This window comes from Carica papaya, chromosome 5 (genome assembly GCF_054855325.1).
Source record: "Carica papaya isolate Zhongbai chromosome 5, ASM5485532v1, whole genome shotgun sequence".
NCBI lineage: Eukaryota > Viridiplantae > Streptophyta > Magnoliopsida > Brassicales > Caricaceae > Carica > Carica papaya.
Genome location: NC_142313.1, coordinates 30869825 through 30887264, shown reverse-complemented (window position 1 = coordinate 30887264; position 17440 = coordinate 30869825). Strand labels below are relative to the sequence as shown.

The 17440-nt window shown below is 46.3% G+C and overlaps 6 non-coding genes and 28 pseudogenes across 6 annotated transcripts; all 34 read right to left on the bottom strand.

The window, feature by feature from the left end:
* Positions 1-101: 101 nt before the first annotated feature.
* Positions 102-220, bottom strand: LOC148263625 (5S ribosomal RNA; annotated as a pseudogene).
* A 561-nt stretch (positions 221-781) lies between these two features.
* Positions 782-900, bottom strand: LOC148263624 (5S ribosomal RNA). The gene has a single exon (XR_015819899.1). It is a non-coding gene; the product is annotated as a 5S ribosomal RNA (ribosomal RNA).
* A 563-nt stretch (positions 901-1463) lies between these two features.
* LOC148263623 (5S ribosomal RNA) lies at positions 1464-1582 on the bottom strand (annotated as a pseudogene).
* Positions 1583-1786: 204 nt separating this feature from the next.
* LOC148263622 (5S ribosomal RNA) lies at positions 1787-1905 on the bottom strand (annotated as a pseudogene).
* Positions 1906-2464: 559 nt separating this feature from the next.
* LOC148263621 (5S ribosomal RNA) lies at positions 2465-2583 on the bottom strand (annotated as a pseudogene).
* Positions 2584-3145: 562 nt separating this feature from the next.
* Positions 3146-3264, bottom strand: LOC148263620 (5S ribosomal RNA; annotated as a pseudogene).
* Positions 3265-3473: 209 nt separating this feature from the next.
* On the bottom strand, positions 3474-3592 carry LOC148263619 (5S ribosomal RNA; annotated as a pseudogene).
* Positions 3593-3796: 204 nt separating this feature from the next.
* LOC148263618 (5S ribosomal RNA) lies at positions 3797-3915 on the bottom strand (annotated as a pseudogene).
* A 205-nt stretch (positions 3916-4120) lies between these two features.
* Positions 4121-4239, bottom strand: LOC148263617 (5S ribosomal RNA). The gene has a single exon (XR_015820653.1). It is a non-coding gene; the product is annotated as a 5S ribosomal RNA (ribosomal RNA).
* Positions 4240-4800: 561 nt separating this feature from the next.
* On the bottom strand, positions 4801-4919 carry LOC148263616 (5S ribosomal RNA; annotated as a pseudogene).
* Positions 4920-5126: 207 nt separating this feature from the next.
* LOC148263615 (5S ribosomal RNA) lies at positions 5127-5245 on the bottom strand (annotated as a pseudogene).
* A 206-nt stretch (positions 5246-5451) lies between these two features.
* On the bottom strand, positions 5452-5570 carry LOC148263614 (5S ribosomal RNA; annotated as a pseudogene).
* Positions 5571-5775: 205 nt separating this feature from the next.
* LOC148263613 (5S ribosomal RNA) lies at positions 5776-5894 on the bottom strand (annotated as a pseudogene).
* A 206-nt stretch (positions 5895-6100) lies between these two features.
* Positions 6101-6219, bottom strand: LOC148263612 (5S ribosomal RNA; annotated as a pseudogene).
* A 559-nt stretch (positions 6220-6778) lies between these two features.
* On the bottom strand, positions 6779-6897 carry LOC148263611 (5S ribosomal RNA; annotated as a pseudogene).
* Positions 6898-7459: 562 nt separating this feature from the next.
* Positions 7460-7578, bottom strand: LOC148263610 (5S ribosomal RNA; annotated as a pseudogene).
* A 235-nt stretch (positions 7579-7813) lies between these two features.
* Positions 7814-7932, bottom strand: LOC148263609 (5S ribosomal RNA; annotated as a pseudogene).
* Positions 7933-8141: 209 nt separating this feature from the next.
* On the bottom strand, positions 8142-8260 carry LOC148263608 (5S ribosomal RNA; annotated as a pseudogene).
* Positions 8261-8464: 204 nt separating this feature from the next.
* On the bottom strand, positions 8465-8582 carry LOC148263607 (5S ribosomal RNA; annotated as a pseudogene).
* A 561-nt stretch (positions 8583-9143) lies between these two features.
* LOC148263606 (5S ribosomal RNA) lies at positions 9144-9262 on the bottom strand. The gene has a single exon (XR_015819791.1). It is a non-coding gene; the product is annotated as a 5S ribosomal RNA (ribosomal RNA).
* A 190-nt stretch (positions 9263-9452) lies between these two features.
* On the bottom strand, positions 9453-9571 carry LOC148263605 (5S ribosomal RNA; annotated as a pseudogene).
* Positions 9572-10130: 559 nt separating this feature from the next.
* Positions 10131-10249, bottom strand: LOC148263604 (5S ribosomal RNA). The gene has a single exon (XR_015819896.1). It is a non-coding gene; the product is annotated as a 5S ribosomal RNA (ribosomal RNA).
* A 550-nt stretch (positions 10250-10799) lies between these two features.
* Positions 10800-10918, bottom strand: LOC148263603 (5S ribosomal RNA). Its single transcript, XR_015819912.1, has one exon. It is a non-coding gene; the product is annotated as a 5S ribosomal RNA (ribosomal RNA).
* Positions 10919-11127: 209 nt separating this feature from the next.
* On the bottom strand, positions 11128-11246 carry LOC148263602 (5S ribosomal RNA; annotated as a pseudogene).
* Positions 11247-12129: 883 nt separating this feature from the next.
* On the bottom strand, positions 12130-12248 carry LOC148263601 (5S ribosomal RNA; annotated as a pseudogene).
* Positions 12249-12450: 202 nt separating this feature from the next.
* Positions 12451-12569, bottom strand: LOC148263600 (5S ribosomal RNA; annotated as a pseudogene).
* Positions 12570-13128: 559 nt separating this feature from the next.
* Positions 13129-13247, bottom strand: LOC148263599 (5S ribosomal RNA). The gene has a single exon (XR_015820491.1). It is a non-coding gene; the product is annotated as a 5S ribosomal RNA (ribosomal RNA).
* A 558-nt stretch (positions 13248-13805) lies between these two features.
* LOC148263598 (5S ribosomal RNA) lies at positions 13806-13923 on the bottom strand (annotated as a pseudogene).
* An 890-nt stretch (positions 13924-14813) lies between these two features.
* LOC148263597 (5S ribosomal RNA) lies at positions 14814-14932 on the bottom strand (annotated as a pseudogene).
* A 203-nt stretch (positions 14933-15135) lies between these two features.
* Positions 15136-15253, bottom strand: LOC148263596 (5S ribosomal RNA; annotated as a pseudogene).
* A 560-nt stretch (positions 15254-15813) lies between these two features.
* Positions 15814-15932, bottom strand: LOC148263595 (5S ribosomal RNA; annotated as a pseudogene).
* A 202-nt stretch (positions 15933-16134) lies between these two features.
* LOC148263594 (5S ribosomal RNA) lies at positions 16135-16253 on the bottom strand (annotated as a pseudogene).
* Positions 16254-16812: 559 nt separating this feature from the next.
* LOC148263593 (5S ribosomal RNA) lies at positions 16813-16931 on the bottom strand (annotated as a pseudogene).
* A 209-nt stretch (positions 16932-17140) lies between these two features.
* On the bottom strand, positions 17141-17259 carry LOC148263592 (5S ribosomal RNA; annotated as a pseudogene).
* Positions 17260-17440: the final 181 nt, after the last annotated feature.

Here is a 17440-nt window from a genome sequence, read left to right as displayed (position 1 = left end):
ATCGAGTAAAATGCCCCTGCTTCTTGACTCACATTTGCGTATAAACCAGCGGACCCTAATTCCAGTCGCGCGTAACGTCGAACGACCCGTCTGAAAAAAAATTGGTGCGACACGAGGACTTCCAAAGAGGTCACCTATCCGAGTACTACTCTCGCCCAAGCACACTTAACTGCGGAGTTCTGATGGGATCCGGTGCATTAGTGCTGGTATGATTGCACCTGTTTAATTTCGCGCTGCAAATACATAAACTTATTCCCCTTTCGTCCCCCTCCCGTCATTTGTTTCCTTGTGCGTGCGCACTGTAGCTCCTGTTCTCGTTCTAATATCAAGTAAAATGCTACAGCGCCGTGACTCACATTTGCGAATAAACCTGAGGACCATAATTCAAGTCGCGCGTAACGTCGAAAGAATCATCTCCAAAAAAATGGGTACAACACGAGGACTTCCTAAGAAAATGGGTGAAATATAAGGACTTCGCAGGAGGTAACCCATGCTAGTACTACTCTCGCCCAAGCACCCTTAACTTGCGGAGTTCTGATAGAACCTGTTGCATTGGTGCTGGTATGATTGCTCATGTTTCATTCTGCGCTGCAAATACATACACTTTTTCTCCCTCCATCCCCCCTCCCGTCTTTTGTTTCCTTGTGCGTTCACACTGCACCTCTCGTTCTCGTTCTAATATCGATTAAAATGCCCCTGCTTCTTGACTCACATTTGCGTATAAACCAGTGGACCCTAGTTCCAGACGCGCGTAACCTCGAACGACCCGTTTGAAAAAAAATTGGTGCGACACGAGGACTTCCCAGGAGTTCACACATCCGAGTACTAATCTCGCCCAAGCACACTTCACTGCGGAGTTCTGATGGGATCCGGTGCATTAGTGCTGGTATGATCGCACCCTTTTAATTCCGTGCTGCAAATACATAAACTCCTTCTCCTTTATTCCCCCTCCCGTCATTTGTTTCCTTGTGCGTGCGCACTGCACCTCCCGTGCTCGTTCTAATATCAAGTAAAATGCTATGGTGCCGTGATTCACATTTGCGAATAAACCTGAGGACCATAATTCAAGTCGCGCGTAACGTCGAAAGAATCATCTGCAAAAAAATGGGTGCAACACGAGGACTTCACAAGAAAATGGGTGAAATAAAAGGACTTCGCAGGAGGTAACCCATGCTAGTACTACTCTCGCCCAAGCACCCTTACCTACGGAGTTCTGATAGAATCTGTTGCATTAGTGCTGGTATGATCGCACCTGTTTCATTTCACGCTGCAAATACATACACTCCTTCTCCTTTCTTCCCCCTCCCGTCATTTATTTCCTTGTGCGTGCGCACTGCACCTCTCGTTCTTGTTCAAATATCTAGTAAAATGCCACGATGCCGTGACTCACATTTGCGAATAAATCTGCGGACCATAATTAAAGTCGCACGTAACGTCGAACGACACATCTGAAAAAAAGAAAATGGGTGCAACACGAGAACTTCCCAGGAGGTAACCCATCATTGTACTACTTTCGCCAAAGCACACTTAACTGCGGAGTTCTGATGGGATCCGGTGCATTTGTGCTGGTGTGACCGTACCTGTTTAATTTCGTGCTGAAAGTACATACACTCCTTCTTCCCTCCCCCCCTCGCATCATTTGTTTCCTTGTGCGTTCACACTGCACCTCTCTTTCTCGTTCTAATATCGATTAAAATACCCCTGATTCTTGACTCACATTTGCGTATAAACCAGCGGACCATAGTTCAAGTTGCGCGTAACGTCGAACGACCCGTCTAAAAAAAAATTAGTGCAACACAAGGACTTCCCAGGAGGTCACCAATCCGAGTACTACTCTCGCCCAAGCACACTTAACTGCAGAGTTCTGATGGGATCCAGTGCATTAGTGCTGGTATGATCGCACCCGTTTAATTCCGCGCTGCAAATACATAAACTTCTTCTCCTTCCTTCCCCCTCCCGTTATTTGTTTCCTTGTGCGTGCGCACTGCACCTCCCGTGCTCGTTCTAATATCAAGTAAAATACTACGATGCCGTGACTCACATTTGCGAATAGACCTGAGGACCATAATTGAAGTCGCGCGTAACGTTGAAAGAATCATCTGCAAAAAAATGGGTGCAACACGAGGACTTCACAAGAAAATGGGTGAAATATAAGGACTTCGCAGGAGGTAACCCATGCTAGTACTGCTCTCACCCAAGCACCCTTACTTACGGAGTTCTGATAAAATCCGTTGAACTAGTGCTGGTATGATCGCACTTGTTTCATTTCGTGCTGAAAATATATACACTCCTTCTCCTTCCCTCCCCCTCCCATCAATTGTTTCTTTGTGCATTCACACTGCACCTCTCCTTCTCGTTCTAATATCGATTAAAATGCCCCTGCTTCTTGACTCACATTTGCGTATAAACAAGCGGACCATAGTTCCAGTCGCGCATAACGTCGAACGACCCGTCTGAAAAAAATTTGGTGCGACACGAGGACTTCCCAGGAGGTCACCTATCTGAGTACTACTCTCACCCAAGCACACTTAACTGCGGAGTTCTGATGGGATCCGGTGCATTAGTGCTAGTATGATCGCACCCGTTTAATTTTGGGCTGCAAATACATAAACTCCTTCTCCTTTCTTCCCCCTCCCGTCATTTGTTTAATTGTGCGTGCGCACTGCACCTCCCGTGCTCGTTCTAATATCAAGTAAAATGCTACGGTGCCGTGACTCACATTTGCGAATAAAACTAAGGACCATAATTCAAGTCGCGCGTATCGTCGAAAGAATCATCTGCAAAAAAATGAGTGCAACACGAGGACTTCCTAAGAAAATGGGTGAAATATAAGGACTTCGCAGGAGGTCACCCATCCTAGTGCTACTCTCGCCCAAGCACCCTTAATTTGCAGAGTTCTTATAGAATCCGTTGCATTGGTGCTGGTATGGTTGCTCATGTTTCATTCTGCGCTGCAAATACATACACTTTTTCTCCCTCCATCCCCCCTCCCATCATTTGTTTCCTTGTGCGTGCACTCTGCATCTCTCCTTCTCATTCTAATATCGATTAAAATGCCCCTGCTTCTTGACTCACATTTGCGTATAAACCAGTGGACCCTAGTTCCAGTCGCGCGTAAAGTCGAACGACCCGTCTGAAAAAAAAATTAGTGCGACACGAGGACTACCCAAGAGGTCTCCAATCCGAGTACTACTCTCGCCCAAGCACACTTAACTGCAGAGTTCTGATGGGATCCGGTGCATTAGTGCTGGTATGATCGCACCTGTTTAATTTCGCACTGTAAATACATAAACTAATTCTCCTTTCTTCCCCCTCCCGTTATTTGTTTCCTTGTGCGTGCGCACTGCACCTCTCGTTCTCGTTCAAATATCAAGTAAAATGCCACGGCGCCGTGACTTACATTTGCGAATAAATCTGCGGACCATAATTAAAGTCGCGCGTAACGTCGAACGACACATCTAAAAAAAAGAAAATGGGTGCAACACGAGAACTTCCCTTGAGGTAACCCATCATTGTACTACTTTCACCAAAGCACACTTAACTGCGGAGTTCTGATGGGATCCGGTGCATTTGTGCTGGTATGACCACACCTGTTTAATTTCGTGCTGAAAATACATACACTCCTTCTTCCCTCCCCCCCTCCCATCATTTGTTTCCTTGTGCGTTCACACTGCACCTCTCCTTCTCGTTCTAATATCGATTAAAATGCCCCAGATTCTTGACTCACATTTGCGTATAAACAAGCGAACCATAGTTCCAGTCGCGCGTAACGTCGAACGACCCATCTGAAAAAAAATTGTTGCGATACGAGGACTTCCCAAGAGGTCACCCATCCGAGTACTACCATCGCCCAAGCACACTTAACTGTGGAGTTCTGATGGGATCCGGAGCTTTAATGCTGGTATGACCGCACCTGTTTAATTTCGCGCAGCAAATACATACACTACTTCTCCTTTCTTCCCCCTCCCGTCATTTGTTTCCTTGTGCGTTCACACTTCACCTCTCATTCTCGTTCTAATATCGATTAAAATGCCCCTGCTTCTTGACTCACATTTGTGTATAAACCAGCGGACCCTAGTTCCAGTCGCGCGTAACTTCGAACGACCCGTCTGAAAAAAAATTGGTGCGACACGAGGACTTCCCAGGAGGTCATCCATCCGAGTACTACTCTCGCCCAAGCACACTTAACTGCGGAGTTCTGATGGGATCCGGTGCATTAGTGCTGGTATGATCACACTCGTTTAATTTTGCGCTGCAAATACATAAACTCCTTCTCCTTTCTTCCCCCTCCCGTCATTTGTTTCCTTGTGCGTGCGCATTGCATCTCCCGTGCTCGTTCTAATATCAAGTAAAATGCTACGGTGCCGTGACTCACATTTGCGAATAAACCTGAGGACCATAATTCAAGTTGCGCGTAACGTCAAAAGAATCATCTGCAAAAAAATGGGTGCAACACGAGTACTTCTTAAGAAAATAGGTGAAATATAAGGACTTCGCATGAGGTCACCCATCCTAGTGCTACTCTCGCCCAAGCACCCTTAACTTGCGGAGTTCTGATAGAATCCGTTGCATTGGTGCTGGTATGATCGCTCATGTTTCATTCTGCGCTGCAAATACATACACTCTTTCTCCCTCCATCCCCTCTCCCGTTATTTGTTTCCTTGTGCGTGCACTCTGCATCTCTCCTTCTCGTTCTAATATCAAGTAAAATGCCCTAGCATCGTGACTCACCTTTGCGAATGAACCAGCGGTTTATAATTGCATTCGCGCGTAACGTCGAACGACCCATCCGAAAAAAAATGGGTGCAACACGAGGACTTCCCAGGAGGTCACCAATCCGAGTACTACTCCCACCCAAGCACACTTAACTGCTGAGTTCTGATGGGATACGGTGCATTAGTGCTGGTATGATGACACCTATTTAATTTCGCGCTGCAAATACGTACGCTCCTTCTCCTTTCTTCCCCTTCCCGTCATTTGTTTTCTTGTGCGTGTGCACTGCACCTCTCGTTCTCGTATAAATATCAAGTAAAATGCCACAGCGCAGTGACTCATATTTTCGAATAAATCTGCGGACTATAATTAAAGTCGCGCGTAATGTCGAATGGCACATCTGAAAAAAAAAATTGGTGCAACACGAGAACTTCCCAGAAGGTAACCCATCCTTGTACTACTTTCGCCAAAGCACACTTAACTGCGGAGTTCTGATGGGATCCGGTGTATTTGTGCTGGTGTGATAGCACCTGTTTAATTTTGTGTTGAAAATACAAACACTTCTTCTCCTTCCCTCCCCCTTCCCATCATTTGTTTCCTTGTGCGTTCACACTGCACCTCTTTTTCTCGTTCTAATATCGATTAATATGCCCCTGCTTCTTGACTCACATTTGCGTATAAACAAGTGGACCATAGTTCCAGTTGTGCGTAACGTCGAACGACCCGTCTGAAAAAAAATTTGTGCGACACGAGAACTTCCCAGGAGGTCACCCATCCGAGTACTACTCTTGCCCAAGCACACTTAACTGCAGAGTTATGATGGGATCCGTTGCATTGGTGCTGGTATGATAGCATCCGTTTAATTTCGCGTTGCAAATACATAAACTCCTCTTCCTTTCTTACCCCTCCCGTCATTTGTTTCCTTGTGCATGCACACTGCACCTCCCGTGCTCGTTTTAATATCAAGTAAAATGCTACGACGCCGTGACTCACATTTGCGAATAAACCTGAGGACCAAAATTCAAGTCGCGCATAACGTCTAAAGAATCATCTGCAAAAAAATGGGTGCAACACGAGTACTTCCGAAGTGGTCACCCATCCGAGTACTACTCTCGCCCAAGCACACATAACTGCGGAGTTCTGATGGGATCCGGTGTATTTGTGCTGGTGTGATAGCACCTGTTTAATTTTGTGTTGAAAATACAAACACTTCTTCTCCTTCCCTCCCCCTTCCCATCATTTGTTTCCTTGTGCGTTCACACTTCACCTCTCATTCTCGTTCTAATATCGATTAAAATGCCCCTGCTTCTTGACTCACATTTGCGTATAAACCAGCGGACCCTAGTTCCAGACGCGCGTAACGTCGAACGACCCGTCTGAAAAAAAATTGGTGCGACACGAGGACTTCCAAGGAGATCAACCATCTGAGTACTAATCTCGCCCAAGCACACTTAACGTCGGAGTTCGGATGGGATCCAGGGCTTTAGTGCTGGTTTGATCGCACCTGTTTAGTTTTGCGCTGGAAATACATAAACTCATTCCCCTTTCTTCCCCCTCCCGTCATTTGTTTCCTTGTGCGTGCGCACTGCACCTCCCGTTCTCGTTCTAATATCAAGTAAAATGCTAGAGCGCCGTGACTCACATTTGCGAATAAACCTGAGGACCATAATTCAAGTCGTGCGTAACGTCGAAAGAATCATCTGCAAAAAAATGGGTGCAACACGAGGACTTCACAAGAAAATGGGTGAAATATAAGGACTTCGCAGGAGGTAACTCATGCTAGTACTACTCTCGCCCAAGCACCCTGACCTACGGAGTTCTGATAGAATCCGTTGTATTTGTGCTGGTTTGATCGCACCTGTTTCATTTCGTGCTAAAAATACATACACTCCTTCTCCTTCCCTCCCCCTCCCATCAATTGTTGCCTTGTGCGTTCACACTACACCTCTCCTTCTCGTTCTAATATCGATTAAAATGCCCCTGCTTCTAGACTCACATTTGCGTATAAACCAGCGGACACGAGTTCCAATCGCGCATAACGTCGAATGACCCGTCTGAAAAAAAATTGTTGCGACACGAGGACTTCCCAGGAGGTCACCCATCCGAGTACTACTCTCGCCAAAGCACACTTACCTGCAGGGTTCTGATGGGATCCAGTGCATTAGCGCTTGTATGATCGCACCCGTTTAATTTCACACTGCAAATACATAAACTCCTTCTCCTTTCTTCCCCCTCCCGTCATTTGTTTCCTTGTGCGTGCGCACTGCACCTCCCGTGCTCGTTCTAATATCAAGTAAAATGCTACGGTGCCGTGACTCACATTTGCGAATAAACCTGAGGACCATAATTCAAGTCGCGCATATCGTCGAAAGAATCATCTGCAAAAAAATGGGTGCAACACGAGGACTTCCTAAGAAAATGGGTGAAATATAAGGACTTCGCAGGAGGTCACTCATCCGAGTACTACTCTCGCCCAAGCACACTTAACTTGCGGAGTTCTGATAGAATCCGTTGCATTGGTGCTGGTATGATTGCTCATGTTTCATTCTGCGTTGCAAATACATACACTTTTTCTCCCTCCATCCCCCTTCCCGTCATTTGTTTCCTTGTGCGTGCACACTGCATCTCTCAATCTCGTTCTAATATCGATTAAAATGCCCCTGCTTCTTGACTCACATTTGCATATAAATCAGTGGACCATAGTTCCAGTCGCGCGTAACGTCGAACGACCCGTCTGAAAAAAAAATTAGTGCGACACGAGGACTTCCCAGGAGGTCACCCATCCGAGTACTACTCTCGCCCAAGCACACTTAACTGCGGAGTTTTGATGGGATCCGGTGAATTAGTGCTGGTATGATCGCACCTATTTAATTTCGCGCTGCAAATACATAAACTCCTTCTCCTTTCTTTCCCCTCCCGTCATTTATTTCCTTGTACGTGCGCACTGCACCAACCGTGCTCGTTCTAATATCAAGTAAACTGCTACGGTGCCGTGACTCACATTTGCGAATAAACCTGAGAACCATAATTTAAGTTGCGCGTATCGTCGAAAGAATCATCTGCAAAAAAATGGGTGCAACACTATGACTTCCTAAGAAAATGGGTGAAATATAAGGACTTCACAGGAGGTCACCCATCCGAGTACTACTCTCGCCCAAGCACACTTAAATGCGGAGTTCTGATGGGATCCGGTGCATTAGTGCTGGTATGATCGCACCTGTTTAATTTCGCGCTGCAAATACATAAACTCCTTCTCCTTTCTTCCCCCTCCCGTCATTTGTTTCCTTGTGCGTGCGCACTGCACCTCCCGTTCTCGTTGAACTATCAAGTAAAATGCCACGGCGCAGTGACTCATATTTACGAATAAATCTGCGGACCATAATTAAAGTCGCGCGTAACGTCGAACGGCACATCTGAAAAAAATAAAATGGGTGCAACACGAGAACTTCCCAGGAGGTAACCCATCATTGTACTACTTTCGCCAAAGCACACTTAACTGCGGAGTTCTGATGGGATCCTGTGCATTTATGCTGGTGTGACCGCACCTGTTTAATTTCGTGCTGAAAATACATACACTCCTTCTTCCCTCCCCCCCTCCCATTATTTGTTTCCTTGTGCGTTCACATTGCACATCTCCTTCTCGTTCTAATATCGATTAAAATACCCCTGATTCTTGACTCACATTTGCGTATAAACCAGCGGACCATAGTTCCAGTTGCGCGTAACGTCGAACGACCCATCTGAAAAAAAATTGTTGCGATACGAGGACTTCCAAAGAGGTCACCCATCCAAGTACTACACTCGCCCAAGCGCACTTAACTGCAGAGTTCTGATGGGATCCAGTGCATTAGTGCTGGTATGATGCCACTTGTTTAATTTTGCGCTTCAAATACATACACTCATTCTCTTTTATTCTTCCTCCCGTCATTTGTTTCCTTGTGCGTGCGCACTGCACCTCCCGTACTCGTTCTAATATCAGGTAAAATGCCACGGCTCCGTGACTCACATTTGCGAATAAACCTGCGGACCAAAAATCATGTCGCGCGTAACGTCGAAAGAATCATCTGCAAAAAGATGGGTGCAACACGAGGACCTCCCAAGAAAATGGGTGCAACACGAGGACTTCCGAAGTGGTCACCCATCCGAGTACTATTCTCGCCCAAGCACCCTTAACTGCGGAGTTCTGATAGAATCTGTTGCATTAGTGCTGGTATGATCCCTCATGTTTCATTCTGCACTGCAAATACATACACTCTTTCTCCTTCCATCCCCTCTTCCGTCATTTGTTTCCTTGTGCGTGCACTCTGCATCTCTCTTTCTCGTTCTAATATCAAGTAATATGCCCCGGCACCGTGACTCACCTTTGCAAATGAGCCAGCGGTTTATAATTCCATTCGCGCGTAACGTCAAACAACCCATCCGAAAAAACATAGGTGCAACACGATGGCTTCCCAGGTGGTCACCCATCCGAGTACTACTCTCGCCCAAGCACACTTAACTACGGAGTTCTGATGGGATCCGGGGCTTTAGTGCTGGTATGATCGCACCTCTTTAATTAGATACACTCCTCCTTTCTTCCCCCTCCCGTCATTTCTTTCCTTGTGCGTTCACACTTCACCTCTCCTTCTCGTTCTAATATCGATTAAAATGCCCCTGCTTCTTGACTCACATTTGCGTATAAACCAGTGGACCCTAGTTCTAGTCGCACGTAACGTCGACCGACCAGTCTGAAAAAAAAATTACTGCGGCACGAGGACTTCCCAGGAGGTCACCCATCCGAGTACTACTCTCGTCCAAGCACACTTAACTGCGGAGTTCTGATGGGATCCGGGGCTTTAGTGCTGGTATGATCGCACCTATTTAGTTTCGCGCTGCAAATACATACACTCCTTCTCTTTTCTTTCCCCTCCCGTCATTTGTTTCCTTGTGCGTGCGCGCTGCACCTCCCGTTCTCGTTCTAATATCAAGTAAAATGCTACAGCGCCGTGACTCACATTTGCGAATAAACCTGAGGACCATAATTCAAGTCGCGCGTAACGTCGAAAGAATCATCTGCAAAAAAATGGGTGCAACATGAGGACTTCACAAGAAAATTGGTGAAATATAAGGACTTCGCAGGAGGTAACCCATGCTAGTACTACTCTCGCCCAAGCATCCTTACCTGCGGAGTTATGATAGAATCTGTTGCATTAGTACTGGTATGATCGCACCTGTTTCATTCTGCGCTGCAAATACAAACACTTTTTCTCCTTCCCTCCCCCTCCCATCAATTGTTTCCTTGTGCGTTCACACTGCACCTCTCCTTCTCGTTCTAATATCGATTAAAATACCCCTGCTTCTTGACTCACATTTGCGTATAAACCAGCGGACCCTAGTTCCAATCGCGCGTAACGTCGAACGACCCGTCTGAAAAAAAATTGGTGCGACACGAGGACTTCCCAAGAGGTCACCCATCCGAGTACTACTCTCGCCCAAGCACACTTAACTGCGGAGTTCTGATGGGATCCGGTGCATTAATACTGGTATGATCACACCCGTTTAATTTTGCGCTGCAAATACATAAACTCTATCTCGTTTCTTCCCCCTCCCATCATTTTTTTCCTTGTGCGTGTGCACTGCACCTCCCGTGCTCGTTCTAATATCAAGTAAAATGCTACGGTGCCGTGACTCACATTTGCGAATAAACCTGAGGACTATAATTCAAGTCGCACGTATAGTCGAAAGAATCATCTGCAAAAAAATGGGTGCAACACGAGGACTTCCTGAGAAAATGGGTAAAATATAAGGACTTCGCATCCTAGTGCTACTCTCGCCCAAGCACCCTTAACTTGCAGAGTTCTGATAGAATCCGTTGCATTGGTGCTGGTATGATTGCTCATGTTTCATTCTGCGCTGCAAATACATACACTTTTTCTCCCTCCATCCCTCCTCCCGTCATTTGTTTCCTTGTGCGTGCACTCTGCATCTCTCCTTCTCGTTCTAATATCGATTAAAATGCCCCTACTTCTTGACTCACATTTGCGTATAAACCAGTGGACCCTAGTTCCAGTCGCGCGTAACGTCGAACGACCCGTCTGAAAAAAAAATTAGTGCAACACGAGGACTTCCCAGGAGGCCTCCCATCCGAGTACTACTCTCGCCCAAGCACACTTAACTACGGAGTTCTGATGGGATCCGGTGCATTAGTGCTGGTATGATCGCACCTGTTTAATTTCGCGCTGCAAATAGAAAAACTCTTTCTCCTTTCTTCCCCCTCCCGTCATTTGTTTCCTTGTGCGTGCGCACTGCACCTCTCGTTCTCGTTCAAATATCAAGAAAAATGCCACGGCGCCGTGACTCACATTTGCGAATAAATCTGCGGACCATAATTAAAATCGCGCGTAACGTCGAACGGCACATATGAAAAAAAGAAAATGGGTGCAACATGAGAACATCCCAGGAGGTAACCCATCATTGTACTACTTTCGCCAAAGCACACTTAATTGCGGAGTTCTGATGGGATCCGGTGCATTTGTGCTGGTGTGACCGCACCTGTTTAATTTCGTGCTGAAAATACATACACTCCTTCTTCCCTCCCCCCCTCCCATCATTTGTTTCCTTGTGCGTTCACACTGCATCTCTCATTCTCGTTTTAATATCGATTAAAATGCTCCTGATTCTTGACTCACATTTGCGTATAAACCAGCGGACCATAGTTCCAGTCGCGCGTAACGTTGAACGACCCATCTGAAAAAAAATTGTTGCGATACGAGGACTTCCCAAGAGGTCACCTATCCGAGTACTACTCTTGCCCAAGCACGGTTAACTGCAGAGTTCTGATGGTATCCAGTGCATTAGTGCTGGTATGATGCCAGTTGTTTAATTTTGCGCTTCAAATACATACACTCCCTCTCTTTTCTTCCTCCTCCCGTCATTTGTTTCCTTGTGCGTATGCACTGCACCTCCCGTACTCGTTCTAATATCAAGTGAAATGCCATGGCGCCGTGACTCACATTTGCGAATAAACCTGCGGACCATAAATCAAATCGCGCGTAACATAGAAAGAATCATCTGCAAAAAGATGGGTGCAACACGAGGACCTCCCAAGAAAATGGTTGAAATATAAGGACTTCGCAGGAGGTCACCCATCCGAGTACTTTTCTCGCCCAAGCACCCTTAACTGCGGAGTTCTGATAGAATCCGTTGCATTAGTGCTGGTATGATCCCTCATGTTTCATTCTGCACTGCAAATACATACACTATTTCTCCTTCCAACCCCCCTCCCGTCATTTGTTTCCTTGTGCGTGCACTCTGCATCTCTCTTTCTCCTTCTAATAGCAAGTAATATGCCCCGGCACCGTGACTCACCTTTGCAAATGAACCAGCGGTTTATAATTCCATTCGCGCGTAACGTCGAACAACCCATCCGAAAAAAAATAGGTACAACACGAGGTCTTCCCAAGTGGTCACCCATCCGAGTACCACTCTCGTCCAAGCACACTTAACTGCGGAGTTCTAATGGGATATGGGGCTTTAGTGCTGGTATGATCGCACCTGTTTAATTTCGCGCTGCAAATACATACACTCCTCATTTCTTCCCCCTCCCGTCATTTGTTTCCTTGTGCATTAACACTTCACCTCTCATTCTCGTTCTAATATCGATTAAAATGCCCCTGCTTCTTGACTCACATTTGCATATAAACCAGAAGACCCTAGTTCCAGACGCGCGTAACGTCGAACGACCAGTCTGAAAAAAAATTGGTGCGACACGAGGACTTCCCAGGAGGTCAACCATGCGAGTACTAATCTCGCCCAAGCACACTTAACTGCGGAGTTCTGATAGGATCCGGGGCTTTAGTGCTGGTATGATCGCACCTGTTTAGTTTCGCGCTGCAAATACATACACTCCTTCTCTTTTCTTTCCCCTCCCGTCATTTGTTTCCTTGTGCGTGCGCGCTGCACCTCCCGTTCTCGTTCTAATATCAAATAAAATGCTACAGCGCCGTGACTCACATTTGCGAATAAACCTGAGGACCATAATTCAAGTCGCGCGTAATGTCGAAAGAATCATCTGCAAAAAAATGGGTGCAACACGAGGACTTCACAAGAAAATTGGTGAAATATAAGGACTTCGCAGGAGGTAACCCATGCTAGTACTACTCTCGCCCAAGCATCCTTACCTGCGGAGTTATGATAGAATCTGTTGCATTAGTACTGGTATGATCGCACCTGTTTCATTCTGCGCTGCAAATACAAACACTTTTTCTCCTTCCCTCCCCCTCCCATCAATTGTTTCCTTGTGCGTTCACACTGCACCTCTCCTTCTCGTTCTAATATCGATTAAAATGCCCCTGCTTCTTGACTCACATTTGCATATAAACCAGCAGACCCTAGTTCCAGTCGCGCGTAACGTCGAACGACCCGTCTGAAAAAAAATTGGTGCGACACGAGGACCTCCCAGGAGGTCACCCATCCGAGTACTAATCTCGCCCAAGCACACTTCACTGCGGAGTTCTGATGGGATCCGGTGCATTAGTGCTGGTATGATCGCAACTGTTTAATTTCGCGCTGCAAATACATAAACTCATTCCCCTTTCTTCCCCCTCCCGTCATTTGTCTCCTTGTGCGTGCGCACTGCACCTCCCGTTCTCGTTCTAATATAATGTAAAATGCTACAGCACCATGAATCACATTTGCGAATAAACCTGAGGACCATAATTCAAGTCACGCGTAACGTTGAAAGAATCATCTGCAAAAAAATGGGTGCAACATGAGGACTTCACAAGAAAATGGGTGAAATATAAGGACTTCGCAGGAGGTAACCCATGCTAGTACTACTCTCGCCCAAGCACCCTTACCTACGGAGTTCTGATAGAATCCGTTGCATTAGTGCTGGTATGATCGCACCTGTTTCATTCTGCGCTGCAAATACAAACACTTTTTCTCCTTCCCTCCCCTTCCCATCAATTGTTTCCTTGTGCGTTCACACTGCAAATCTCCTTCTCGTTCTAATATCGATTAAAATGCCCCTGCTTCTTGACTCACATTTGCGTATAAACCAGTGGACCCTAGTTCCAGTCGCGTGTAACGTCGAACGACCCGTCTGAAAAAAATTGGTGCAACACGAGGACTTCCGAGGAGGTCACCATCCGAGTACTACTCTCGCCCAAGCACACTTAACTGCGGAGTTCTAATGGGATCTGGTGCATTAGTGCTGGTATGATCGCACCCGTTTAATTTCGCGCTGCAAATACATAAACTCCTTCTCCTTTCTTCCCCCTCCCGTCATTTGTTTCCTTGTGCGTGCGCACTGCACCTCCCGTGCTCGTTCTAATATCAAGTAAAATGCTACGGTGCCGTGACTCACATTTGCGAATAAACCTGAGGACCATAATTCAAGTCGTGCGTATCGTCGAAAGAATCATCTGCAAAAAAATGGGTGCAATACGAGGACTTCCTAAGAAAATGGGTGAAATATAAGGACTTCGCAGGAGGTCACCCATCCTAGTGCTACTCCCGCCCAAGCACCCTTAACTTGCGGATTTCTGATAGAATCCGTTGCATTCGTGCTGGTATGATTGCTCATGTTTCATTCTGCGCTGCAAATACCTACACTTTTTCTCCCTCCATCCCCCCTCCCGTCATTTGTTTCCTTGTGCGTGCACTCTGCATCTCTCCTTCTCGTTCTAATATCGATTAAAATGCTCCTGCTTCTTGACTCACATTTACGTATAAACCAGTGGACCCTAGTTCTAGTCGCGCGTAACGTCGAACGACCCGTCTGAAAAAAAAATTACTGCGGCATGAGGACTTCCCAGGAGGTCACCCATCCGAGTACTACTCTCGCCCAAGTACACTTAACTGCGGAGTTCTGATGGGATTCGATGCATACTAGCAAGTATGATCGCAAATATTTAATTTTGCGCTGCAAATACATAAAGTCCTTCTCGTTTCTTCCCCCTCCCGTCATTTGTTTCATTGTGCGTGCGCACTGCACCTCTCGTTGTCGTTCAAATATCATGTAAAATGCCACGGCGCCGTAACTCACATTTGCGAATAAATCTGCGGACCATAATTAAAGTCGCGCGTAACGTCGAATGGCACATCTGAAAAAAAGAAAATGGGTGCAACACGAGAACTTCCCAGGAGGTAACCCATCAATTTACTACTTTCGCCAAAGCACACTTAACTGCGGAGTTCTGATGAAATCCGGTGCATTTGTGCTGGTGTGACTGCACCTATTTAATTTCGTGCTAAAAATACATACACTCCTTCTTCCCCCCCCCCCCCCATCATTTGTTTCCTTGTGCGTTCACACTGCACCTCTCATTCTCGTTCTAATATCGATTAAAATGCCCCTGATTCTTGACTCACATTTGCGTATAAACCAACGGACCATAGTTCCAGTCGCGCGTAACGTCGAACGACCAATCTGAAAAAAAATTGTTGCGATACGAGGACTTCCCAAGAGGTCATCCATCCAAGTACTACTCTCGCCCAAGCACGCTTAACTGCAGAGTTCTGATGGGATCCAGTGCATTAGTGCTGGTATGATGCCACTTGTTTAATTTTGCGCTTCAAATACATACACTCCTTCTCTTTTCTTCCTCCTCTCGTCATTTGTTTCCTTGTGCGTGCGCACTGCACCTCCCGTACTCGTTCTAATATCAAGTAAAATGCCACGGCGCCGTGACTCACATTTGCGAATAAACCTGCGGACCATAAATCAAGTCCCGCGTAACGTCAAAAGAATCATCTGCAAAAAGATGGGTGCAACACGAGGACCTCCCAAGAAAATGGGTGAAATAAAAAGACTTCGCAGGAGGTCACCCATCCGAGTACTTTTCTCGCCCAAGCACCCTTAACTGCGGAGTTCTGATAGAATCCGTTGCATTAGTGCTGGTATGATCCCTCATGTTTCATTCTGCACTGCAAATACATACACTCTTTCTCCTCCCATCCACCCTCCCGTCATTTGTTTCCTTGTGCGTGCACTCTACATCTCTCTTTCTCGTTCTAATATCAAGTAATATGCTCCGGCACCGTGACTCACCTTTGCAAATGAATCAGTGGTTTATAATTCCATTCGCGCGTAATGTCAAACAACCCATCCAAAAAAAATAGGTACAACACGAGGGCTTCCCAGGTGGTCACCCATCCGAGTACTACTCTCGCCCAAGCACACTTAACTGCGGAGTTCTGATGGGATTCGGGGCTTTAGTGCTGCTATGATCGCGCCTCTTCAATTTTGCGCTGCAAATACATACACTCCTCCTTTCTTTCCCATCCCGTCATTTATTTCCTTGTGCGTTCACACTTCACCTCTCATTCTCGTTCTAATATCGATTAAAATGCCCATGCTTCTTGACTCACATTTGCCTATAAACCGGCGGACCCTAGTTCTAGACGCGCTTAACGTCGAACGACCAGTCTGAAAAAAAATTTGTGCGACACGAGGACTTCCCAGGAGGTCAACCATCCGAGTACTAATCTCGCCCAATCACACTTGACTGCGGAGTTCTGATGGGATCCGGGGCTTTAGTGTTGGTATGATCGCACCTGTTTAGTTTCGCGCTACAAATACATACACTCCTTCTCTTTTCTTCCCCCTCCCGTCATTTGTTTCCTTGTGCGTGCCCGCTGCACCTCACGTTCTCGTTCTTATATCAAGTAAAATGCAACAGCGCCGTGACTCACATTTGCGAATAAACCTGAGGACCATAATTCAAGTCGCGCGTAACGTCGAAAGAATCATCTACAAAAAAAGGGGTGCAACACGAGGACTTCACAAGAAAATAGGTGAAATATAAGGACTTCGCAGGAGGTAACCCATGCTATTACTACTCTCGCCCAAGCACCCTTACCTACGGAGTTCTGATAGAATCTGTTGCATTAGTGCTGGTATCATCGCACCTGTTTCATTCTGCACTTCAAATACATACATTTTTTTTCCTTCCCTCCCCCTCTCATCAATTGTTTCCTTGTGTGTTCACACTGCACCTCTCCTTCTCGTTCTAATATCGATTAAAATACCCCTGCTTCTTGACTCACATTTGCGTATAAACCAGCGGACCCTAGTTCCAGTCGTGCGTAACGTCGAACGACCTGTCTGAAAAAAAATTGGTTCGACACGAGGACTTCCCAAGAGGTCACCCATCCGAGTACTACTCTCGCCCAAGCAGACTTAACTGCGTAGTTCTGATGGGATCTGGTGCATTAGTGCTGGTATGATCGCACCTGTTTAATTTTGCGCTGCAAATAGATAAACTCCTTCTCCTTTCTTCCCCCTCCCGTCATTTGTTTCCTTGTGCGTGCGCACTGTACCTCTCGTTCTCGTTCAAATATCAAGTAAAATGTCACGGCGCCGTGACTCACATTTGCGAATAAATCTGCGGACCATAATTAAAGTCGCGCGTAATGTCGAACGGAACATCTGAAAAAAAAAAAATGGGTGCAACACGAGAACTTCCCAGGAGGTAACCCATCATTGTACTACTTACGCCAAAGCACACTTAACAGCGAAGTTCTGATGGGATCCGGTGCATTTGTGCTAGTGTGACCGCACCTGTTTAATTTCGTGCTGAAAATACATACACTACTTCTTCCCTCCCCCATCCCATCATTTGTTTCCTTGTGCGTTCACACTGCACCTCTCCTTCTCGTTCTAATATCGATTAAAATGCCCCTGATTCTTGACTCACATTTGTGTATAAACCAGTGGACCCTAATTCCAGTCGCGCGTAATGTC